The sequence below is a fragment of the Chlorocebus sabaeus genome, chromosome 9 (genome assembly GCF_047675955.1).
Source record: "Chlorocebus sabaeus isolate Y175 chromosome 9, mChlSab1.0.hap1, whole genome shotgun sequence".
In the NCBI taxonomy this organism is placed as follows: Eukaryota; Metazoa; Chordata; class Mammalia; order Primates; family Cercopithecidae; genus Chlorocebus; species Chlorocebus sabaeus.
The window spans coordinates 104,111,848-104,127,178 of record NC_132912.1 but is presented as its reverse complement, the minus strand read 5'-3'; the positions used below and the strand labels follow the sequence as shown (position 1 = coordinate 104,127,178).

General features: G+C 38.6%; 1 protein-coding gene and 1 non-coding gene across 9 annotated transcripts in view; one reads left to right on the top strand and one right to left on the bottom strand.

Moving 5' to 3' along the window:
• BTRC (beta-transducin repeat containing E3 ubiquitin protein ligase) overlaps positions 1-15,331 on the bottom strand; it is a 205,876-nt gene that overhangs the window by 172,830 nt on the left and 17,715 nt on the right. The gene's annotated exons all lie outside the window — the stretch shown is intronic.
• Positions 15,129-15,229, top strand: LOC119628229 (small nucleolar RNA U13). Its single transcript, XR_005244532.1, has one exon. It is a non-coding gene; the product is annotated as a small nucleolar RNA U13 (small nucleolar RNA).

The following is a 15,331-nucleotide window of genomic DNA, read 5'->3' as shown; positions in this document are numbered from 1 at the left end:
ATAGTATGGCACTGATATAAATAAATGAACAATAGAACAGAATGAGTCCAAAAACAGATCAATGCATGTAATGACATGATTTATGAGGGAGATACACTGCAGATCGGTGGAGAATGCATGTTCTTCCAATAAATGACGCTGGGGGCCACTGTAAATCCATATGGAAAAAAGTGAAATGGAGTCCCTTCCTCACATCAAACCCAAAATTCAATTCTAGAAAGACTAAAATTCTAAATGTAAAAACCAAAACTCAAAAAGTCTCTAGTAGAAAATATGAGGCTATTTTCATGATCTTAAGGTAGGGAAGGCTTTCTTTTTTTTTTTTTTTTGAGACGGAGTCTCACTCTGTCGTCCAGGCTGGAGTGCAGTGGCCGGATCTCAGCTCACTGCAAGCTCCGCCTCGCGGGTTTACGCCATTCTCCTGCCTCAGCCTCCCGAGTAGCTGGGACTACATTCACCGTGTTAGCCAGGATGGTCTCGATCTCCTGACCTCGTGATCCGCCCGTCTCGGGCTCCCAAAGTGCAGGGATTACAGGCTTGAGTCGGCGGGCTTTCTTAAATAAATCACAAAAGCACTAATTAAAAACACTCCCCACCAATTCAACTATCAATCGTATCAATCAGTAGAAGAAACACAAGCTAAACCACAAACAAAACAAAGACTTGGAAGAGCACCAACTAGACTTGGACTTAGGAAATGTGGGCTGTAATTCAGGCTGTCATCAATTGTGACACTGGCAAGTCAAACAAGTCTTTGGTTCTTCATGTGCTCATTTTTAAAAAGAAGTATTCCACAATACTTTTTATTGATATCTCATAAAAACTGTTTTTCTAAGCAGCATGTGGGATACACAAGATAAAATCCAAACCAGGTCTTCTGGCCAAAGTGTACTGCTGATCTAAAATTATCACAAAAAACTCTTCTTGAATGAGCTAATTAGATAGGCAGCATTGTCAGTGTTGATACCTTAAGAGGATGAAGAAAAAGAGAAGAAGATAAATGTTTCCCAGGCCTCCCCAGAACTGCAGAGCATAAATAAGTGAACATGCTGACAATGTTTAAGGTTGACTTTGATAGAAGAGAGTTTATTCCACATGCTTCTAGATGCAGAGTGTACTCACTAGAGTAAACTGACTTTGCTGGGCATTTGCTTGGTCATACTACATCTTTAATAAAACTGATAAAAATAGAAAGGTCCTGGAAATATCAGTAGAAAAATGATCAAAGCATTTAGGTGTATCTGTCCATACATCCTGAAAAGTAAAATTACATCATCATAGACAGGGATTAATTGTGGCTGCTTGCCTGAATAGCTAGGGGAATGAGAACAGGATGTTCTGGGAGGATTTTTTATAACTACCAGCCAAGTCATCTCTGCACCATTTTTCCTGACACTACCAGGCAACATACTCAATATTTTATTAGCTTCTCAAAATGACACTTTATGATGAAGCTCAGGTTTTACAGTCAGACCCTTATTAAAACAGGTCATAACTTAGTTATATTAAAATAATAATCAGCAAAACCTTTTAAATAAAAATATACTATGCAAGAATCAAAAAACAAGCTAGATCAGGGTTCTTAACCTAGGGTCCATAGGATTAGGTTCTTAACCTAAGGTGCATTTTGTACAAAACATTATGTGCGTGGGTGTGTCTGGGAAGAGGAAGGATCCTGTGATACAAGATTTTCAGTGAAGTCCATAACCAAAAAAAGGTTAAGAGCCTTGAATTATCAAGTAGAAGAATGTGCCAAATAAAAGAAAAAGAAAAGAAAGAGAGAGAAAGAGAGAGAGAAGAAAAGAACAGAACAGAAGAAAATAGAAAAACTAAATTTTAAAAAAAGAAGCCTTGAATTAGATGGTACTTCTAGACTCTTAAATCCTATGACTCCATGCAAATTTAGTGACATTTTAGATAAGGCAAATGATACATTTCTTAAGGAAACAGTATTTTGCTTCCTTCTAATTCATCTCATCTATCCTTCATCCAAGTTCAGTAAAAGTCAGTTTCACTTTTTTTTCTTTTTTTTAGACGCAGGATCTCACTCTGTGTCCCAGGTTGGAATGCAGTGGTGGAATCATAGCCCACTGCAGCCTCAAAGCAAGTAGCTGGGACTACAGGTGTGCACCACCATGCTGGGCTAATTTAGTTTTGTTTTGTTCTGTTTGTAGAGACATGGTTCTTGCTAAGTCGACCAGGATAGTCTCAAAACTCCTGGCCTCATGCAATCCTCCCACTCAGCCTCCCAAAGTGCTGGGATTACAGGTGACAGTCATCAAACCTGGCCCCAGTTTCATCTTAAAAGTTTTTAAAACTCCATGGCTTCAATTAAGCAATTAAAAATTCAGTTACGTAGTGTCCCACGATTTCAAAACCTTCTATGTCTTGTCCTCAGTTGATCTTCCTATTTTTTAAGCCTCTCAAAGGTCTCAATTTTTAACTACAATGTATTTTACTTCTCAATAAGAAAAATAATCTCTTCTTAGGTCTTTTCCATCAGAAACCACTCTTTCTAGGTCCTGTGTATATTTTCAAATCAACTGAAAATAAGATCTCAGGCCAGGCGCAGTGGCTCAAGCCTGTAATCCCAGCACTTTGGGAGGCCAAGACGGGCGGATCACAAGGTCAGGAGATCGAGACCATCCTGGCTAATCTGGTGAAACCCCGTCTCTACTAAAAAATACAAAAAAACTAGCCGGGCGAAGTGGCAGGCGCCTGTAGTCCCAGCTACTCGGGAGACTGAGGCAGGAGAATGGCGTAAACCCGGGAGGTGGAGCTTGCAGTGAGCTGAGATGTGGCCACTGCACTCCAGCCTGGGCGGCAGAGCGAGACTCCATCTCAAAAAAAAAAAAAAAAAAAAAAAAAGAAAATAAGATCTCAGTCTTTCCTACTGCTACTTGGCTGGACTGTTAGTCCAAACCTGAACCTTTGAAAAAAGCTGTTAGTCAACTCCTAGTCTGGCCAAAATTTAGTGACTGATTCCTACTCGTACCTCATAAATACATACTTTTAAAAAACACACAGAACTTACTAACTAGAACTATAATTTACCATAAACTACTCATAAGAAATTACAGTTCTGCTGACTGGCAAGTAATTTGCAAAGGCAGATCAGTTTAGCTACATAATATAAGTATCTACCTGCACATACTGGCACTAATCAGGGTGTGAAATTAAACTTTTTATTTGGAAAGAAATAGCTGCTTCAAGGCTATGATTTAGCCTGGGAAGCAAATATTAAGGTCATCCTCTTCTCTCTGATGTTTATAGTATTTCCAATAGGAGAATCAAAGAAGGGCTGATGGCCAACTTCTGTAAAAGTAAAAATAATCTCTATGACGTAACAAATTTGCCACTTGCTTTACTAATTGCACAGACTTAACAAAACCAGTTGCTAAAGTGTATCAGAGATTACTTAAAATACTGAGAGCACAAACTGATCACTATGGATACCTAATTTAGTTACTTCATTGAGCCAAGTAAATTCAACAAATATAAATGCTACAAATAACCTAGACAGGGCACAGTGATACAAGCCTGTCCAGCAGCTACTTGGGAGGCTGAGACAGAAGCATCACTTTTGAGCCCAAGAGTTTGAGTCCAGCCTGGGCAACATAGCAAGACTCCATCTCTAAAAACTAAATAAATAAATAGATAGATAAAATAGCCTATAACCATTTTCATTACAACACAGATAATTTTGAATTAGCTGGGTTAATGAGATCCTACCCAGTAATTTAGCCAATTGCCAAAATATTTCCAACATTCATCAAAATCCCCTAATATAAACTTCAACTTACTCTGCTATACTATATCCATATTATTCTAATATCTATTAAAGAAAGCAAACAAGTAGAAAAGTAGCCCAAAGTCAGCACAGTGGCTCTTGCCTGTAACCCCAGCACTTTGGGAGGCTGAGGCAAGAGGGCTCCCTGAGCCTAGGCGTTCAAAGTTGCAATAAGCTATGATAGCACCACTGCACTCCAGCCTGGAAAGAAAGGAAGGAAGAAAGAAGGAAAGAAAGAAAAAAGAAAAACAGCCCAAATAATCATGAGCAAAATATCTGCTCGAAAGGCAAGTGCAGGTTTTCACAACTAATTGCTTCAGAACTTGACTAGCCTGAAAAAAAAAAAAAAAAAAAAAAAGACTTACAGAAGCCACAGCAGTTCTCAAAGTGTAGTCCCAGAACCAGCAGCATCACCTTGAAACTAGTTAGAAATGCAAATTCTCAGGCCCCAACCCAGGCCTAAGGAATGGAAAACTCAGCATGGGCAAAACCCTGTCTCTCTGAAAAATACAAAAATTAGCCGGGCGTGGTGGTGATGCATGCCGTAGTCCCAGCTACTAAGGAGGCTGAGGTGGGAGGATCACTTGAACCTGGGAGGTCAAGGCTGCAGTGAGCTGTGATAGCACCACAGCACTGCAACCTGGGAGAGAAAGACTGAGACCCTGTCTCAGTAAATAAATAAATAAATAAATAAATAAATAAATAAATAAATGCTCCAGGGAAGGCCCAACAAGCTCTCCAGGCAATTCAGATGTACTTTTTGTTACAAAAAGCCCTTAAAAACTTAACCCAATTCTCTAAGCAGCTTTAGTAGTGTTTTCCACTAAAGATAAGTTATCTTTATCTTTTTTACAATGTAAAAAGTACACTTTAATTGGTCTAAGTTCAAAAACAAAATAAAGATGATAAAGCCCATGCAATGTCTTTCCAAAATAGGAAGCAGTCACCATCTCAAAATTGATAAAGAAAAAAATTATTCAGAACTACCTAAAAATAAATAGGCTGATTTTACAACTACCACAGAAGAATCACCAATGGATGGTAAAACTACTGGGTGTAACAATGTTGTGAAATAAGATATTTACACAGTCTCCAAGTTTGCTCCTCTGAATACTTACAAGTATACTTTTACAACAGAGAAATCTAGTGAATACAACCTTAATAAATGATCAAACAACATCTCCAATAATGGAACAAACTGACATTATATGCCTTCTGATGTAGTGCACTAAGAAAAAACACAGCATATTATACTCCTGCCAAATTTTTTACCCTGATCTAATCGTGGAAAAACAGACAAAAACAAATGAGGGACATTCTGTAAAACTACCTCAAACTCTTCAAAAATGTCAATTTCATGAATAAAAACCATTAGGAAACTACTGTAAATTAAAGGAGACTAAAGAGATATTATATATAACGTGACTGGATCCTGGATTTTTTTTTAAAGAGCTGTAAAAGACATTCTTAGGGGCCAGGCATGGTGGCTCATGCCTGTAATCTCAGCACTTCGGGAGGCTGAGGCAGGCGGATCACCTGAGGTCGGGAGTTGGAGATCAGCCTGGCCAGCATGGTGAAACCCCATCTCTACTGAAAATACAAAAATTAGCCGGCCATGGTGGCAGGCACCTGTAATAACTGCTACTCAGGAAGCTAAGGCAGGAGAATCACTTGAACCCGGGAGGCGAAGGTTGCAGTGAGCCGAGATCACGCCACTACACTCCAGCCTGGGCAACAGAACGAGACTCCATCTCAAAAAAAAAAAAAAAAGACATTCTTAGGACAACTAGGGATTCTGAATATGAACTGTATATTAAATAATAAAAGGTTATCAGTGATCAGTGTTAAATTTCCTGAGTGGAATCTTGTATTGCGGTTAGGAATGAGGATGCTCTTGTTCTTAGAAAATACATGAGGAAGTAAAGGTGAAATACCATGTCTGCAACTCTCAAATAATTTAGAAAGAAAGTATAACTTATATTAGGAAAAGTCAAATGTGGCAAAATGTTAACCATTAGATAGCCCAGGTGAGGGATATGAGTTATCACTGTGTGTTTCTCATAATTTTTCTGAGGATTTGAAAAAAGAATGACACCATCCACACCTCTCTTCAAAATTTTATTTCTCAAAAATAAATCAAAAGATAACATCCCTCACTCACCAAAAAACTATAAAATACCTACTCTACGGTGCATGTTAATTCTACAGTTGACATATAACTTATATTTATGGTACACTGTGATGTCAAAGTGCTTTTATGTATACTCTCTTACTGAATCTTCAACCCAGTAGATAGAACAGTTATTGTTATTCTCATTTTAGAGAAGAGGAAATTAAGGGACAAGGTTAGTATAGCACAATGATTAACCACATTCACTCTGGAGCTAGAATGTCTGAGCTGGAAAACCAGCTGTGCCATTCACAAACTGATCTTGAAAAAGTAACTTAACCTCTCCGTGCCTCAGTTTCCACATTTGTAAATCAGGATGATAATAATAATACACACCTAATAAGATGAGAGGACCAAGTGCATTAATATACTTAGTGTCTAGAATCCTGCATGGTATATACTGAGCTACAAGTGTTGGCTGCCATTATTACTGTTATTTTACTATTATTATTATCACCACCCAAGAATAAGGTCAGAGAATAAGTAAAAATACAGTCATGCGGCCCTCTAATGACACTTTAGTCAAATATGGTCAGATACACAATGGTCTCATAAAATTATGACACTGTATTTTTACCATACCCTTTCTGTGTTTAGATACACAAATACCATTGTGTTACAATGGCTTACAGGATTCAGTGTACAGTAACAAACTGCACAAACAACAGGTTATACCACATGGCATAGGTATATAGTAAGGTATACTATCTAGGTTTGTCTACGTACACTCTATGAAGTTCACACAACCCTTAATCACCTAACTATGTATTTCTCATAATGTATCATGTGTTGTTAAGCAATGCATGACTGTAGTTAAGACAGGACTTGAAACCAGGTCTTCTGACTCCAATTCTTGTGTAATTTCCACTATGCCAATAGTGTTTCAATCACTTATACTTAGACAAGGAAATGGAAAAATAAGTGTCATTTCAAAAAGGATGTACTTATGTACATGATAGAGTGCATGAACAGGAGAAGGAAGTTTGCTAATTAAAAGCAGTTATTAACGGCCGCTGCCCTGTCTGGGAAGTGAGGAGCGCCTCTGCCGGGCTGCTGTGCAAGTATGCCTCCAAGTATGAAGTGACAGCCTTGTGTGTGATCTTTCTGCCCTCCCCAAGTTTGCATTTTCGACATTAAAGTTTACTTCTTAATTAAAAAAAAAAAAGAGCTTGGCCGGGCGCGGTGGCTCAAGCCTGTAATCCCAGCACTTTGGGAGGCTGAGACGGGAGGATCACGAGGTCAGGAGATCGAGACCATCCTGGCTAACACGGTGAAATCCCGTCTCTACTAAAAAAAAAAGTACAAAAAAACTAGCCAGGCGAGGTGGCGGGCGCCTGTAGTCCCAGCTACTCGGGAGGCTGAGGCAGGAGAATGGCGTAAACCCAGGAGGTGGAGCTTGCAGTGAGCTGAGATCCGGCCACTGCACTCCAGCCTGGGCGACAGAGCAAGACTCCGTCTCAAAAAAAAAAAAGGGGGTTGTTAAATCTAATTCATCTTGAGACACATAATCTGGATGCTTAAAGTCCTTTATAATTCCAAAATATTTGCTCTATTTATAATAATTCCATTTACTCCTCATAACGGCTCTTTGAGGTACAAAAGTAGGTATTATCTTTGCTTTCTAGATGAGGAAAGTGAGACTCAAGGAGATTAAGCAACATGCCCAAAATCTTATGACATCTAGGAAGCAGAACCTGAAAACCAGGTCTTGTCTTCACTATAGTACAATGTAAAATTTACCTACCAATTTAAACTGATTACAAGGTATTTCAAAGAAGACACACTAACAAAACAGGTAGAACTCCCATATTGTCAGTTGTAAACAAAAGAAGTTATAACTAGTCCATTCAGCAAACAGATGTCACTCTGCAAAGCTTTGATATTTTTCTTAAATACCTTTGAAAACAAGGATCAAAAAATATGAACTCTTATAAAAAGGGCTTTATTGTATTTTTATAGCTTATTACATACCTTGTAACAATCATTTTGTTAAATGTGAATGTCAGTTTTATTTTCGGTCCCTTTTTTCCTGGCTATTTACAAGCTTTGTAAGAATCGTTCCTTAATTAAGTCTAAACATAGTTTTATATAAATGGATTCCTGGAAATAAAACGTTCAGACTTAAGAAATGATTGTCACAGAGACTGTAACAGGCCGTAAAAAAACGAGTGCCACTTTAAACAAAGATATCTCATTTTAATTAAAAAGATAATCATCAGAACATTCCTACACTTAACAGAACCATTTAAAGAAGCTTCTTAGGAAAAAAAATATGCAGTACATTATGCAGGCTTCCATACTATAATTTATAACATATTTAAATCAAAATCTCAGTTGATCCTTTAGTATGAATTCTTATATACTGTACCTACATTTTAAAGACACACTGAAAAAGAAGAGGTCCAAATGAGATAAATCACAAGTCTAATTCTTTTTAACATGAATGCTTTCAAAAGATTGTATTTTTCCACAAGACATTAGTAAAACACATTTAAGAGTACTTAAGAAATGCTTTGTAACACGACCACATATAAACCTAAGGATTCTATGTAGTTTATTGACGAGATGGGTATCTGTCAGGTAAGGGGACCATATTCAGAAGACTACCATATAATCAAAGGTGACCCATACCTACATAAAAAGAGTTTCCACTTTCAAACTCTTATATAAGTGGAAGCAATCCTTTCTGACTTTCAAAATGCCATGTCTGGATATGATTACAGGCAAAATCTGACAAAAAAGGATTCTTTTCAATTAATTCATTTGGCTACCTTTTAAATTGTTTGTTTTTAAATTATGTGAAATTTATAGTCAACATTCCAAGAGAGAAGGAAATAGACCTTGTAAGTTGTCATTATAATTAGGTGCAATTTAAAAACAGATACATCAACGTTCTTCAACTTAAGTCACCTTTTCTAAATTAACACTGAACACTAAACCTGAATCACTGCTTGACAGCCTAGTTCTAATTTCAATATATTACTGAATATTGCTTCAAAACGGATGTTTTCCCATGGAAACAAGTTATAATTGGGGCTGGGTGCAGTGGTTCATGCCTGTAATCCTAGCACTTTGGGAGGCCGAAGTGGGCAGATCACTTGAGGTCAGGAGTTCGAGACCAGCCTGGCCAACATGGTGAAATCCCATCTCTACTAAAAATACAAAAATTAACCAGGCATGGTGGCATATTCCTGTAGTCCCTGCTACTTCAGAGGCTGAGGCAGGAGAATCGTTTGAACCTGGGAGGTGGGGGTTGCAGTGCGCAAAGATTATGCCACTGCACTCCAGCCTGAGTGACAGGGTGAGAATCTGTCTCAAAAAAAACAAAAAAATAAAAATTTTTAATTGGGAACCTATGTCCTGAGAACTTGGTAGCAAATAAAGTACTGACATGACTAACGCCACCAAAACAAAGATTCAATAACTGTAAAACTCACAATCAGTAAAAAGAAGGAAATAATGTTCCAGTTTCATAAAATGGGAGTAACATACCAATGATCAGCAAGTGTGCATTCCAAATGTGAGAAACATAATTCTTCCATATTCACTCACTAAACAGATTTAACCTCAAGCTAATAACCAACTCAAAAAAACACTCAACATTTAATTAGCAATAACTTAGTTTGCTTCTTATAATACAGACTGCTGCTTGGGATGATTTACAAAGGGAGAAGAGATAGATGGGGCCAAATTAATAAATTACTCAAGGGAAAGCCTTCCTTGCCTCCATCTAAATTACTTCCCTGAATAAGAGTTATTAAAATCATACCATTGATCTGTGCTACCAGGAACATGAAATCAGTAAATGTAGATCATGATCTTGTTCATGATCTTGATCACAGTGTACATGTTTCTCACTTATTTCTGCTTTATTTAAAAAAAGTTTAGGCATATAAAAAAATTTTTGGTCATCCGATCTCAATTTATTAAAGGCCACAAGTGTTCTACACACCAAAGGTCACCAGAAAAGAAAAAAATTCTCTGAAATCACTCTCTTATCCACATTGTCACATGGCTTACTTAAAACTTTGTAGATAGGTTTCAGAGTACCTACCTCAAACTTCACTGAAAAACCATGAATATTCAATAGTACAAATCACATGTACATTCAATAGTACAAACTCCTTTTTAAAAATATTCATGAAGTCTTCATAGAATGTTAAAGTTAGGCATATCAAATATTTTGTTCTGATGACCATGCATTATCTTTGTATTGGATCCTCCATTAATACAAGCATCAAGAATTGAGGAATTCATTAGGCAAATGCAAATTGAAACCACAGTAGGATATCACTATACACCTATTAGAATGGCTAAAATAAAAAATACTGACAATTCCAAATGCTGACACGGACGCAGATCAATTAGAACTCTCACACATTGCTTGTGGGAATGCCAACTGGTACAATCACTCTGGAAAATAGTTCAGCAATTTCCAAAAAGGTTAAACCTACATTTATCACTCAATTTTCCCTCATGGGTATTTAGAGAAATGAAAACATTCACACAAAATCTATACACAAGTGTTTATTTAGAGCAGCTTTATTTATAATCACCAAAACCAGAAACAACCCAAATGTCCTTCAGGAGAGAATAAACAAAGTCTGGTACACTACACAATAAAATACTACTCAACAATAGTAAGACATGAACTCCCGATACATGCAACAACATGGATTAATCTAGCTCAAAGGCATTATGCTGAACGGAAGAGGTCAGTAACAGAAGATTTCATATTGCACGGTTCCATTTATATGACATTCTCAAAAACATAAAATGAAGTGAGGAAGAGGAGGTTAGAGGTAGAGGAACAGTATAAGAATTTTTTGTGGGGAGTGACAGAATTGTTCTTATCCTGATTGTGGTTTACATGAATCTACACATATTAGAATTCCTAAAACTGTATACACTAAGAAAAGTCCATTTTATTGTACGTTCATTAAAAAAAAATGGAATCAAAAATTTGCATACATCAGGCATGAATAAATACACATTTAAAGAGTAAAAATGGAATGAGAGTGGAATGCCTATTCAATAAACTTTGGGAGTCTGTATGAATTGTTCTGTGTTAGAATGTTGTTGTAAAAGCACCACCACCACCACCACCTTATCCTTATGACCTACAAAGCACCTTTACATTTACCTTATTTAATTGTATGAATTACATCTTCTTCCTCTATGTAAAGATGCCATGGCTGATGGTGATTATGAGCTGAGGGACCAGCCACAGCATCTTCAAAATAAATGAAGATGATGCACAATCTGTTCACAGTACTAGGAGGAACTACCAGTTTTATTGTGATGTGATTTTAATGTAGTACCTCAATGGCCACATTCTGGGATGTTGCTATTGTCCTTCCACTAGATATACTTCTTCTAAGTGTCATAGCTTGCTTATTTTCCTACTTCCATAGTTCACTATTTCTCTAGCTGCAAACAGCCTACAGAAGTAAATTGTTTACTGAAACCAACTTATTACCAACTAGTTGGAATTCAGAGAGTCCAAGCCTTGGCCATGAGATGTGTCTCATTCTCTCATCACTTGTTGTTGAGATGGAGTCTCGCTCTGTTGCACATGCTGGAGTGCAGTGGCATAATCTTGGCTCACTGAAACCTTCGCCTCCCAGTTTCAAGTGATTCTCTGGCCTCAGTCTCCCAAGTAGCTGAGACTACAGGACTGAGCCACCACACGCGGCTAATTTTTTTATTTTTAGTAGAGGCAGGGTTTCATCATGTTGGCCAGGCTGGTCTCAAGCTCCTGACCTCAGGTGATCCGCCTGCCTCAGCCTCCCAAAGTGCTGGGATTACAGGCGTGAGCCACTGCAACTGTCCTGCCATCACTTTTGATTCCAGTTAATTCAGCTCCTTCCTGCTATGTTTCCCAAGTACAAGGCCTCACCTTTTACTGTGGTTCTAGCCACATCATTTCCCCCACTTCCCCTGTGTTGATACACTGGCCAGCAAACAGTGGACTAGATATTTTGTCAAAGCATGATCCTGAGAAACACCAGCATCAGAAACATCTGATATGCTTGTTAAACATGCCAATTTTTCAGGCATACCAAGTAAAGGGGAAGGGGGGAAAAAGAACTAAGAATCTGTACTACATTGTAACATGCATTCCAAATAATTCCTATACAGGGTAAAGTGTAGAACTATTACAATAGACAGTAACCAGTATAGGCTGAATGAATCAATTATTTAGTTCCTTGCTAGGTTTCCCAGTTCCACTTGTGAGTTCAAGCTTGAAGCAATGCTTTGCCACCTGTTTCTAGTACTCACTAATGCTTTCTGCCTACTGATCTCCCCAGAATATCTGCCATTATTCTCCCGCTGAACGTATACCCTTGTATGAGTCACTTTTTGCACTGCTATAAAGAAATGCCTGAGAGTGGGTAATTTATAAGAAAAGAGGTTTAACTGGCTCACGATTCTGCGGGCTGTAAAAGAAGCATAGTGAATTCTGCTTCTGGTGGTTTCTCCTTCAGGGGAGACCTCAGGAAACTTAAAATTATGGCAGAAGGCAAAGGGGAAGCAGGCACATCTTATATGGCCGAAGAAGGAAGAAGAGAGGGGGACAGAGAAGGTGCTACACACTTTTAAACAACCAGAATTTGTGAGAACTCTATCACGAAAACATCACCAAAGGCGGAAATCCACCCCCATGATCCAAACACCTCCCACCAGGCCCCACCTCCAACGTTGGGGATTATAATTAGACATGAGATTTGGGTGGGTGCAGAGACAAATCATATCACCTTCCCTTGCTAAATTCCCGAGTCCACAAACCTGGCTGAGTTGCCAACAGACACCTAGCTCAATTTCTTTTCCTCAACTCTTAGCCACCCCACAGCACCTGGCCTCTGTAGCTTTGTGCCTCCTTATCTGGCAGATTTCAATAAAATTGTGTCCGCAATAGACAGTGGCTATGAAATTACCCAAAACTGAATCCTGATATTTCTCTCATATAACAATTTGAGTACAGCTGTTCCAGAGAACTTCCGTTCAGCCTACTTTTTATGTGGATAAACTTTTCTTAACCTCTTATTATGGATACTTCTAAATATAAAAAAAAAGTACAAAATAATATACAATCCCCATCTAATCATCACCCAGCTTTCCACCTTCCAAATTTCATATATTCTATCACTTTGCCCATCTTTTTTGTTTTTTTTGGGAGAGACAGTCTCGCTCTGTCACCCAGGCTGGAGTGCAGTGGTGCGATCTCGGCTCACTGCAAGCTCCGCCTCCTGGGTTTATGCCATTCTCTCACCTCAGCCTCCCGAGTAGCTGAGACTACAGGCGCCCGCCACCATGCCCAGCTAATTTTTTGTACTTTTCAGTAGAGACTGCGTTTCACCATGTTAGCCAGGATGGTCTCAATCTCCTGACCTCATGATCTGCCCGCCTTGGCCTCCCAAAGTGCTGGGATTACAGGCGTGAGCCACCACGCCCGGCCCTGCCCATCCTTATTTATATGACTATATCTTAAATTTAAAGTCTCCTTATTATAGTTAGGGACTATTCCAATATCTTCACCCACCAAATACTCATTTTCCTTTATCTACCTACTGCTTTGATAACCCTCTAATTGCCCTGAACATGACTGATGCCAGCTATATTTTACTCTTTTTCTTCATTTGTTCTACCCTACTCTCAGCAACCTTCTTCATTCTGTCTCCAGAATATCCGTGAATATCTTTCCTCCTTTTCCATACCTACTGCCCCAGCTCAAGCCCAGTCTCTTGCCTAGACTATTACATACTTTAAATGGCCTCCCTGCCTCTCTGTTACCCCTCCCTATCTAATCCACTCTAAAGCACTACAGTGCTCTTTCATCTTTGTTGTTACTGCCCCCAGTGGGAAACAGATTCAAATGTAAATTACAGATCTTTCAGGAAAAAGTATTCACGTGTTTATAGCTTGTAAAGGGGCCACAGACCTCAGATTTAAAACCTCTGTACTATTAGCAACAAAGAGGATTAAATTTTTAAAATAACACCTAAAAACATCTAATTACTAGGAATAATTTAACAAAAGATATATAAAGACCTCTATACAGAGAAATTCGAGACCTAAATAAATGGAAAGACACATCGTTTTTGTGGACTATGAAACTCAAAAGTGTTAAGAGCTCAGCTCTCCCAAAACTTATATATGGATTCAATGCAATTCCAATAAAAATCAAAAAAGTATGTTTTGTGGAAACTGACTAGCTAATTCTTTTTTATTTTTTTTGGAAACGGAGTTTCCAAAAAAAGGCTGCAGTGCAGTGACACAGTCTCCACATACTTCAACCTCTGCCTCCTAGGTTCAAGCAATTCTTCTGCCTCAGCCTCAAGTACCTGGGATTACAGGCATGCCCCACCATTCCAGGCTAATTTTTGTATTTTTAGTAGAGATGGAGTCTCATCGTGTCGGTCAGGCTGGTCTCCAACTCCTGACCTCAGGTGATCCACCCACCTCAGCCTCCCAAAGTGCTGGGATTACAGGCGTAAGTCACCGCGACCGGCCTAGCTAATTCTAATACACATGAAAATGGAGGCAGGGCACCATGGCTCACGCCTGTAATCCCAACACTTTGGGAGCACGAGGCAGGTGGATCACGTGGTCAGAGAGTTCGAGACCAGCCTGATCAACATGGTGAAACCCCATCTCTACTAAAAATACAAAAATTAGCCAGGCATTGTGGTGTGTGCCTATAATCCCAGCTACTCGAGGCTGAGGCAGGAGAATCGCTAGAACCCAGGAGGCAGATGTTGCAGTGAGCCAAGATTGCACCACTGCACTCCAGCCTGAGCAACAGAGCGAGACTCCATTTAAAAAAAAAAAAAAAAAAATGCAAAAGGCCAAGATAGCCAATGCAATCTTGGGGGAGGGGGAAGCTGAGGGGCATATACTATCAGATATCAAGAATTGTTATTATATAAAAATACAGAAATTAAGACAGTGTGGTATTGGCACAAGAAGAGACCAATGGAGCTACTGAGAAAATCCCAAAAGGAGGCCCACATATATATATATATATACACACACACACACACACACGTATATATACACATTAATAGGACAAAAATGACCCTGCAATGCAACAGAAAAAGAACTACCTTTTCAATAAATAGAGCTGAATAAGTTGGCTATAGAAAGAAAAGGAAAAAAAGAATTCTGATCCTTTTGTAGTTTGTAAGCATGACGACTGGGTTTTCATCCTCATGTGTGAGGTGTGCCTCCCTCAAACCTTGTTACATAGGCATATTACTTTTCTGGCATGGAGAAAGAAAAAAAAAAAAGAATGCTGACCTCTACCTCACACCATATGCAAAAATTAATTCCAGATGGATTGCAGAGCTAAATGCAAATTGTAAATAAAA